The sequence below is a fragment of the Arachis ipaensis genome, chromosome B5 (assembly GCF_059453495.1).
Source record: "Arachis ipaensis isolate K30076 ecotype BB chromosome B5, ASM5945349v1, whole genome shotgun sequence".
Lineage (NCBI taxonomy): Eukaryota > Viridiplantae > Streptophyta > Magnoliopsida > Fabales > Fabaceae > Arachis > Arachis ipaensis.
The window spans coordinates 33,408,522-33,418,688 of NC_142440.1; the positions used below are offsets into that span (position 1 = coordinate 33,408,522).

General features: G+C 35.1%; 1 non-coding gene across 1 annotated transcript; it reads right to left on the reverse strand.

The window, feature by feature from the left end:
- Positions 1-5,409: 5,409 nt before the first annotated feature.
- On the reverse strand, positions 5,410-5,517 carry LOC148563793 (small nucleolar RNA R71). The gene has a single exon (XR_015884014.1). It is a non-coding gene; the product is annotated as a small nucleolar RNA R71 (small nucleolar RNA).
- Positions 5,518-10,167: the final 4,650 nt, after the last annotated feature.

The window sequence follows — 10,167 nt, forward strand, 5'->3', positions numbered from 1 at the left end:
ACAAAAAGAAATTCTATGTCCTTGACCCTATCAATAAGCTGCCAGAAAATATACCTTATTCGAGAAAGCAATTGAACAAATTTATTGTAAGTTATTTTCTTGTAAATTATTCAAATTATTCTGTACATGAGAGGAGTTTGGTTCACTGTTGTTGGTTCTATTTATTTACTTTTTTTTGTCTCTTTTAGAATTTAATAATTTCCCAGATGAGGGTGTACGCTGGGGCGCAACCCTTAATAGAGGATGGACTGGGAGAGGAAGTAGAGTATATCCGATTGAATAGTCAACGTACAAAGTAAGAATCTTTCTCTTTTATAGTGCTATTTTTAATGTGTTTTATTTTGTATACTATTGATAGTATTATGCTCAATTCTTGCTTAGCTATGATTGTGGAATATATGTGATGAAATGGCTCGAAACAATAGATCCACAAAAAATCAAAAGCGGGAAGAGATATAAATATAAAGCTTGGACACAAGTAAGTACTTTCTAAATTAATAAACTTCTTTCTTTTCTTATTTCATTCAGTTAAGTTGATAGTGTAACTAGAGCTTTGAAGTTAGTTGTTACTCTGTTCAATAGTTCTTTTCCATACAAAAATACTATTCTTGTTGATTGAAATTTGATCACCATTTATTCACCACATAAACAATTTTCGATTCGGTGGCTCTTAAAATTTTGATTCACCAAGTGAATGATCTTCGGTTCGGTAGCCTCCTTTTAATTTGTTCAGGGTTTAGGGTTAATGTGATTGTATTTTTACAGTATAACTAGGACTTTGAATGAAATTTATTGTTATTTAATGTGATTTTGATTTACTTGATATTTAATGTGTTCAGGGTTTAAGGTTATTGTGATTGCATTTTTAGAGTATGATTAGGGGTTTGAATGATATTGTTCTTATTTTATTTGGGTTCATTTCTTATGTAACTAATTCATTTCAATTGAAATGTAGAAAGAGATTGATGACTTCAGATACCAACATGGTCCAAATCTTCTGTTGCATGAAATGAAAGAAATCAGAGACCAAGTGATTTGGGAATATGAAGCAATAAGACTTTCCAAGCCATCTCCTGTGCTCTCTAGCCCTTATTATAAATTCACATATGGGGATTTAAATAGCAAATAGCATATACTAGTTGTAATTAACAATATTTTGTTTAACTTGTTTAAAAATCAAAAAATGCTTACTTCAAAATTCAAATGTATATATGTCAATGTATATATCAAACAATGCATATACTAGTTGTCTATATGTCAATGTATGTATCAAAAAAATATTCTTAATATCAATGTATGTATCAAATGTTAATATTTATATTTGATTCAAGATGGATTACTGATGAGTGAATAATATATACCCTTTTTGGCATTGTTTTTACATAGTTTTTAGTATGATTTAGCTACTTTTTATTATATTTTTATTAGTTTTTATTCAAAAATCATATTTCTGGACTTTACTATGAGTTTGTGTGTTTTTCTGTGATTTTAGGTACTTTCCGGCTGAAACTGAGGGACCTGAGCAAAAATCTTATTCAGAGGCTGAAAAAGGACTGCAGATGCTGTTGGATTCTGACCTCCCTGCACTCGAAGTAGATTTTCTGGAGCTACAAAAGCCCAATTGGCGCGATCACAATTGCGTTGGAAAGTAGACATCCTCGGCTTTCCAAAAATATATAATAGTTCATACTTTGCCCGAGATTTGATGGCCCAAACTGACGTTCAAAGTTAGCCTAAAACATCTTGGCGTAAAACGCCCAAACGGGCACCAGAATTGGAGTTAAACGCCCAAACTGGCACCAAAGCTGGCGTTTAACTCTAGGAACAGCCTAAGCAAGAAAAAGCTTCAATGCTCAGCCCAAGCACACACCAAGAGGGCCCCGGAAGTGGATTTCTGCACTATCTGCACTTAGTTACTCAATTTCTGTAACCCTAGGCTACTAGTTTAGTATAAAAACTACTTTTAGAGATTTATTTTAGAGCTTTTGACATCTCTGGATGTTTAGTCCTTAGACCTTGGACTTGGAGGCTGGCCATTCGGCCATGCCTAGACTATTTTCACTTATGTATTTTCTACGGTGGAGTTTCTACACTCCATAGATTAAGGTGTGGAGCTCTGCTGCTCTTCATGAATTAATACAAGTACTATTATTTTTCTATTCAATTCACGCCTACTTCTTCTCTAAGATATTCACTCGCACTTCAACCCGATGAATGTGATGACCCGTGACACTCATCATCATTCTCACTTATGAACGCGTGCCTGACAACCACTTCTGTTCTACCTGCAATAGCTTGAGTGTGTATCTCATGGGCTCCTGGTTCACGACGCATGGCTGCCTCTCCTGACAACAGAGCATTCCATTCTGTGAGATCAGAGTCTTCGTGGTATAGGCTAGAACCATTAGCAGTATTCCTGAGATCCGGAAAATCTAAACCTTGTTTGTGGTATTCCGAGTAGGATTTGGGAAGGGATGACTGTGACGAGCTTCAAACCTGCAAATGTGGGGCACAAGTGATAGTGTGCAAAAAGACAATGGTCTTACTCCGACGCTAGCGGGAACCGACAGATGATTAGCCGTGCGGTGACAGCGCATATGAATGTGTTTTCATCCGAGAGGATCATACAGCTTGCCGTGGAAGGAGGTAACGCATGGTTGGAAGAAAGCAATAGGAAAGCAGAGGTTCAGAAGCAACAAAGCATTTCCAGACGCTTATCTAAAATTTCCACCAATGAATTACATAAGTATCTCTATTTTATTTTATATTTTATTTATGTTTTAATTATCAAAACTTCATAACCAATTGAATCCGCCTGACTGAGATTTACAAGGATGACCATAGCTTGCTCCAAGCCGACAATCTCCGTGGAATCGATCCTTACTCATGTAAGGTTTATTACTTGGACGACCCAGTGCACTTGCTGGTTAGTTGTGCGAAGTTGTGAAAAAGAGTTGAGATTACAATTGTGCGTACCAAGTTGTTGGCGCCATTGAGATCACAATTTTGTGTACCAAGTTTTTGGCGCCGTTGCCGGGGATTGTTCGAGTTTGGACAACTGACGGTTCATCTTTTTGCTCAAATTAGGTAATTTTATTTTATTTTTAAGCTTTTTATTTTCAAAAAAAATTAATTTAAAAAAAAATTAAATTATTCTATGTTCTTCAGAATTTTTAAGAATGAATTCTAGAGTTTCAGATGATATGTGAAGCCTAGCTGGCTACTAAGCCATGTCTAATTTTTTGGACTGAGGCTTTCACTTATCATTGCAAGAGCTTTTTTATTCCCATCAATTTGGCTGTTGTATGTAATGTCCTGCTGAAGCTTGGCTAGCCATGTCTAATCTTTTTAGATTGAAGCTTTAGACTAACATTGCATGATTCTTGGAATTCGTATTAAAAATTTTGAATTTCTTTATTTTCTTTTCCAAATTAACTTTCAAAAAATCCAAAAAAATTTAATAAAATTATAAAAACAAAAAATTTTATGTTTCTTGTTTGAGTATTGTGTCAAATTTTAAGTTTGGTGTCAATTGTATCTTTTTAATTTTTCTTTAAATTTTCGAAGAACACATGCATGGAACTGTTCTTCATGATCTTCAAGTTGTTCTTGATGATTGTCTTTGTTTAATCTTGTGATTTTCTTGTTTTGTATTTGTTGCTGTTTTTCATATGCATTTTCAATTTGTTAGTGTCTAAACATTGGAAATTTCTAAGTTTGGTGTCTTGCACGTTTTTCTTTTCTTAAAAATTTTTCAAAAATATGTTCTTGATGTTCATCATGATCTTCAAAGTGTTCTTGGTGTTCATCTTAACATTCAAAGTGTTCTTGCATGCATTTTTTGTTTTGATCTTACATTTTTTTATGTCTAGTGTCTTTTTTTGTGTTTTTCTCTTTCCTCATTAATTTCAAAAATAAAAAAAATATTTTTTCCTTATTTTACTCATAATTTTCAAAATTTTGAATTGATTTAGTCAAAAATTTTAAAATTTAGTTGCTTCTTATTAGTCAAGTCAGAATTTCAAATTAAAAATCCTATCTTTTTCAAATCTTTTTCAAAAATCAAATCTTTTTCATTTTTTCTATTTTAAAAAAGTTTAAAATTGATTTTCAAAATCTTTTTCTTATTTTTACTTCATATTTTCGAATTTATTACTAACATTTAATATTTTGATTCAAAAATTTTCAAGTTGTTACTTGCCTATTAAGAAAGGATCAATCTTTAAATTCTAGAATCATATCTTTTAGTTTCTTATTAGTCAATTAATCAACTTTAATTTCAAGAATCAAATCTTTTTAATTTCCTTTTCAAATCTTTTTCAAATTAAATTTTCAATCATATCTTTTTCAAAACTTAATTTCAAAATCTTTTTCTAACTTCTTATCTTTTCAAAATTAATTTTCAAATCTTTTTCAATTAACTACTTGATTTTTTGTTTGATTTTAAAAGTTTACTATTTCTTATCTTTTTCAAAACCACCTAACTACCTTTTTTTCTCTCCAATTTTCGAAAATCACTAACCACTTTTTCAAAAATCTTTTTAGTTAATTAATTTATTTAGTTTTCAAATTTTATTTTATTTCTTCTCTTAATTTTCGAATACTAACCAATAATTAAAATAAAAACAAAAATATTTTCCTTTTATTTTAATTTAAAATTTGAATTCTCTCTCTCATCTCTTTCTATTTATTTATTTATTTACTAACACTTCTCTTCTTCTTATAATTTGAACCCTCTCTCCCTCTCTGTGTTCGGATTCTTCATCTTTTCTCTTCTTCATTCTACTCTTCTATTCTTCTACTCACATAAAGAAATCTCTATACTGTGACATAGAGGATTCCTATTCTTTTCTATTCTCTTCTTTTTCATATGAGCAGGAGCAAGGATAAAAATATTCTTGTTGAAACCGATCCGGAACCTGAAAGGACTCTAAAGAGGAAGCTAAGAGAAGCTAAAACACAACACTCTGTAGAGGACCTGACAGAATTTTTTGAAAAAGAAGAAGAGATGGCCGAACCCAATAACAATGGTGGAGATGCAAGGAAGATGCTTGGTGACTTTATTACACCCTCTTCTGACTTCTGTGGAAGGAGCATCTCAATTCCTGCAATTGGAGCAAACAACTTTGAGCTTAAGCCTCAATTAGTTTCTCTAATGCAGCAGAATTGCAAGTTTCATGGACTTCCATTGGAAGATCCTCATCAGTTCTTAGCTGAATTCTTGCAAATCTATGATACTGTAAGACCAATGAGGTTAATCCTGAGGTCTACAGGCTTATGCTTTTTACCTTTGCTGTAAAAGACAGAGCTAGGACATGGTTGGACTCACAACCTAAAGATAGCCTGAACTCTTGAGAAAAGTTGGTCAATGCTTTCTTGGCCAAATTCTTTCCACCTCAAAATTTGAGTAAGCTTAGAATGGAAGTCCAAATCTTTAGACAGAAGGAAGGTGAATCCCTCTATGAAGCTTGGGAAAGATACAAGCAATTGATCAGAAGTTATCCTTCTGACATGCTTTCAGAATGGAGCATCTTATGTATATTCTATGATGGTCTGTCTGAATTATCCAAGATGTCATTGGACCACTCTGCTGGTGGATCTCTTCATCTGAAAAAATGCCTGCAGAAGCCCAGGAACTCATTGAAATGGTTGCAAATAACCAGTTCATGTATACTTCTGAAAGAAATCCTGTGAATAATGGGATGACTCAGAAGAAAGGAGTTCTTGAGATTGATACTCTGAATACAATATTGGCTCAGAATAAAATATTGACTCAGTAAGTTAATATGATTTCTCAGAATCTGACTGGAATGCAAGCTGCATTCGGCAGTACTAAAGAAGCTTCCTCTGAAGAAGAAGCTTATGACCCTGAGAATCCTACAATGGATGAAGTGAATTACATGGGAGAATCTTATGGAAACACCTATAACCCTTCATGGAGAAATCATCCAAATTTCTCATGGAAGGATCAACAAAAGCCTAATCAAGGCTTCAATAATAATAATGGTGGGAGAAATAGGTTTGGCAATAGCAAGCCTTTTCCATCATCTTCTGAGCAACAGACAGAGAATTCTAAGCAGAGCCTCTCTGACTTAGCAACCATAATCTCTGATCTATCTAAGACCACTCTCAGTTTCATGACTGAAACAAGGTCCTCCATCAGAAATTTGGAGGCACAAGTGGGTCAGCTAAGTAAAAGAGTTACTGAAGTCCCTCCTAGTACTCTCCCAAGCAATACAGAAGAGAATCCAAAGAGAGAGTGCAAGGCTATCAATATACCCAACATGGCTGAAACTATAGAGGAGGAAGAGGCAGTGATTTCCAGTGAGGAAGACCTCAATGGACGTCCACTGACCACAAAGGAGTTTCCTAATGGGGAACCAAAGGAATCTGAGGCTCATACAGAGACCATAGAGATTTCACTGAACTTACTATTGCCATTCATGAGCTCTGATGAGTATTCTTCCTCTGAAGAAGATGAAGATATTGATGAAGATATTGTTAAAGAGCAAGTTGCTCAATACCTAGGAGCAATCATGAAGCTAAATGCCAAGTTATTTGGTAATGAGACTTGGGAGGATGAACCTCCATTGCTCATTAATGAACTGAATGCCTTGGTTCAACAGAAATTACCTCAGAAAAAACCGGATCCCGAAAAGTTCTTAATATCCTGTACCATAGGCACCATGACCTTTGAGAAGGCTTTGTATGACCTGGGGTCAGGAATAAACCTCATGCCACTCTCTGTAATGGAGAAACTAGGGATCTTTGAGGTACAAGCTGCAAGAATCTCACTAGAGATGGCAGACAAATCAATGAAACAGGCTTATGGACTTGTAGAGGATGTCTTAGTGAAGGTTGAAGGCTTGTACATCCCTGCTGATTTCATAATCCTAGACACTGGGAAGGAAGAGGATGAATTCGTTATCCTTGGAAGACCCTTCCAAGCCACAGCAAGAGCTGTGATTAATGTGGACAGAGGAGAGTTAGTCCTTCAATTGAATGAGGACTACCTTGTGTTTAAGGCTCAAGGATCTTCTTCTGTAACCATGGAGAGAAAGCATGAAAAGCTTTTCTCAATACAGAGTCAAACAGAGCCCCCACACTCAACTTCTAAGTTTGGTGTTGGGAGGCCACCTTTAAGCTCTGAGTCTCTGTGAAGCTCTCTAAGAGCTCACTGTCAAGCTATTGACATTAAAGAAGCACTTATTGAGAGGCAACCCAATGTTATCTAAAATTATATTTATTTTTATAGACATTTGTTTTTCATTGTCACATTATGTTTTCTTTAGGTTGATGATCATGTGGAATCATAAAAACAGCTGCAGAATTAAAGCGAAATCAAAAACAGCATCAAAAACAGTACACCCTGGAGGACAGGCTTACTGGCATTTAAACGCCAGTAAAGATAGCAGAATGGGCGTTTAACGCCCATGCAGGCAGCATTCTGGGCGTTAAACGCCAGAATGGGCAGCATTCTGGGCATTCAGAAAAACGCCTAGTAAAGAAGGATTCCTGGCTTTTAACGCCAGCCAGGGTATCTAGCTGGGCATTAAATGCCCAAATAGGTAGTCAAGTGGGCGTTAAAACGCCAGAATGGATAGCATTCTGGGCGTTTAACGCCAAGATGACACAAGGGAGGTAATTTTGTTTCCAATTCGATTTTTTTCAATTTTTCATGTTTTAATTTATAATTTTTTGCATCAAACATATTTTAAACGTTCATCTTTCAATTTCTATTTTCAAATATTAATAATCTTTCCAATTCTTTTTAATTCTTTTTTTTTCAATTCTTTTCAATTCCTTCCAAAACGTTTTCAAAACTTACATATCTTTTCAAATTCTTTTCAACTCTTTTTAAATTTTCTTGTATACATTAATAAGTTTTCAAAATTAATTGCATCATTCTTCTTCTACTCTCGTCTATCTTATTTTGCTCAAGGACGAGCAAACCTTTTAAGTTTGGTGTGAAAAAAAAAAGCTCTGCTTTTTGTTTTTCCATAACCATTAATGGCACCTAAGGCCGGAGAAACCTCTAGAAAGAGGAAAGGGAAGGCATTTGCTTCTAACTCCGAGTCATGGGAGATGGAGAGATTCATCTCAAAAGCCCATCACTAGAAAGAAAATGGAGCAAACAAGAGAGCCCACTCATGGACCTCACCAAGAGCATTCCATCATCCTCCATGAAATCAAAGAGGACCAAAAGGCCATGAGAGAGGAGCAACAAAGGCAAGGAAGAGATATTGAGGAGCTCAAGCACTCCATAGGATCTTCAAGAGGAAGAACTAGCCGCCGTCACTAAGGTGGACCCGTTCTTTAATTTCCTTGTTCTTATTTTTCTGTTTTTTTGTTTCTATGCTTTATGTTTTGTCTATGTTTGTGTCTTTATTACATTATCATTAGTGTTTAGTGTCTATGTCTTAAAGCTATGAATGTCCTATGAATCCTTCACCTTTCTTAAATGAAAAATGTTTTCTGAAAAAGAAAAAGAAGTACATGAATTTTGAATTCTATCTTGAAATTAGTTTAATTATCTTGATGTGGTGGCAATACTTTTGTTTTCTGAATGAATGCTTGAACAATGCATATTTTTGATATTTTTGTTTATGAATGTTAAAATTGTTGGCTCGTGAAAGAATAATGAAAAAAAGAGAAATGTTATTGATAATCTGAAAAATCATAAAATTAATTCTTGAAGCAAGAAAAAGTAGTGAAAAACAAAGGCTTGCGAAAAAATTAAGGAAAAAAAAAGAAAAAGAAAAAGCAAGCAGAAAAAGCCAATAGCCCTTTAAACCAAAAGGCAAGGGTAAAAAGGATCCAAGGCTTTGAGCATTAATGGATAGGAGGGTCCAAAGGAATAAAATCCTGGCCTAAGCGGCTAAACCAAGCTATCCCTAACCATGTGCTTGTGGCGTGAAGGTGTCAAGTGAAAAGCTTGAGACTGAGCGGTTAAATTCGTGGTCCAAAGCAAAAAAAGAGTGTGCTTAAGAGCTCTGGACACTTCTAACTGGGGACTCTAGCAAAGCTGAGTCACAATCTGAAAAGGTTCACCCAGTTATGTGTCTGTGGCATTTATGTATCCGGTGGTAATACTGAAAAACAAAATGCTTAGGGTCACGGCCAAGACTCATAAAGTAGCTGTGTTCAAGAATCAAGATACTGAACTAGGAGAATCAATAACACTATCTGAATTCTGAGTTCCTATAGAAGCCAATCATTCTGAACTTCAAAGGATAAAGTGAGATGCCAAAACTGTTCAGAAGCAAAAAGGCTACAAGTCCCGCTCATCTAATTGAAGCTAATTTTCATTGATAAGTTTGGAATTTATTGTATATTCTCTTCTTTTTATCCTATTTTGTTTTTAGTTGCTTGGGGACAAGCAACAATTTAAGTTTGGTGTTGTGATGAGCGGATAATTTATACCCTTTTTGGCATTGTTTTTACATAGTTTTTAGTATGATTTAGCTACTTTTTATTATATTTTTATTAGTTTTTATTCAAAAATCACATTTATGGACTTTACGACGAGTTTGTGTATTTTTCTATGATTTCAGGTACTTTCTGGCTGAAATTGAGGGACCTGAGCAAAAATCTGATTCAGAGGCTGAAAAAGGACTGCAGATGCTGTTGGATTCTGACCTCCCTACACTCGAAGTGGATTTTCTGGAGCAATAGAAGCCCAATTGGCGCGCTCTGAATTGCGTTAGAAAGTAGACATCCTGGGCTTTCTAGAAATATATAATAGTCCATACTTTGCTCGAGATTTGATGGCCCAAACTGACGTTCAAAGTCAGCCTAAAACATCTTAGCGTAAAACGCCCAAACTGGCACCAGAATTGGAGTTAAACGCCCAAACTGGCACCAAAGTTGGTGTTTAACTCCAGGAACAGCCTAAGCACGAAAAAGTTTCAATGCTAAGCCCAAGCACACACCAAGTGGGCCTCGGAAGTGGATTTCTGCACTATCTGCACTTAGTTACTCAATTTCTGTAACCCTAGGCTACTAGTTTAGTATAAAAACTACTTTTAGAGATTTATTTTAGAGCTTTTGACATCTCTGGACGTTTAGTCCTTAGACCTTGGACTTGGAGGCTGGCCATTCGGCCATGCCTAGACTATTTTCACTTATGTATTTTCTACGGTGGAGTTTCTACACCCCATAGATTAA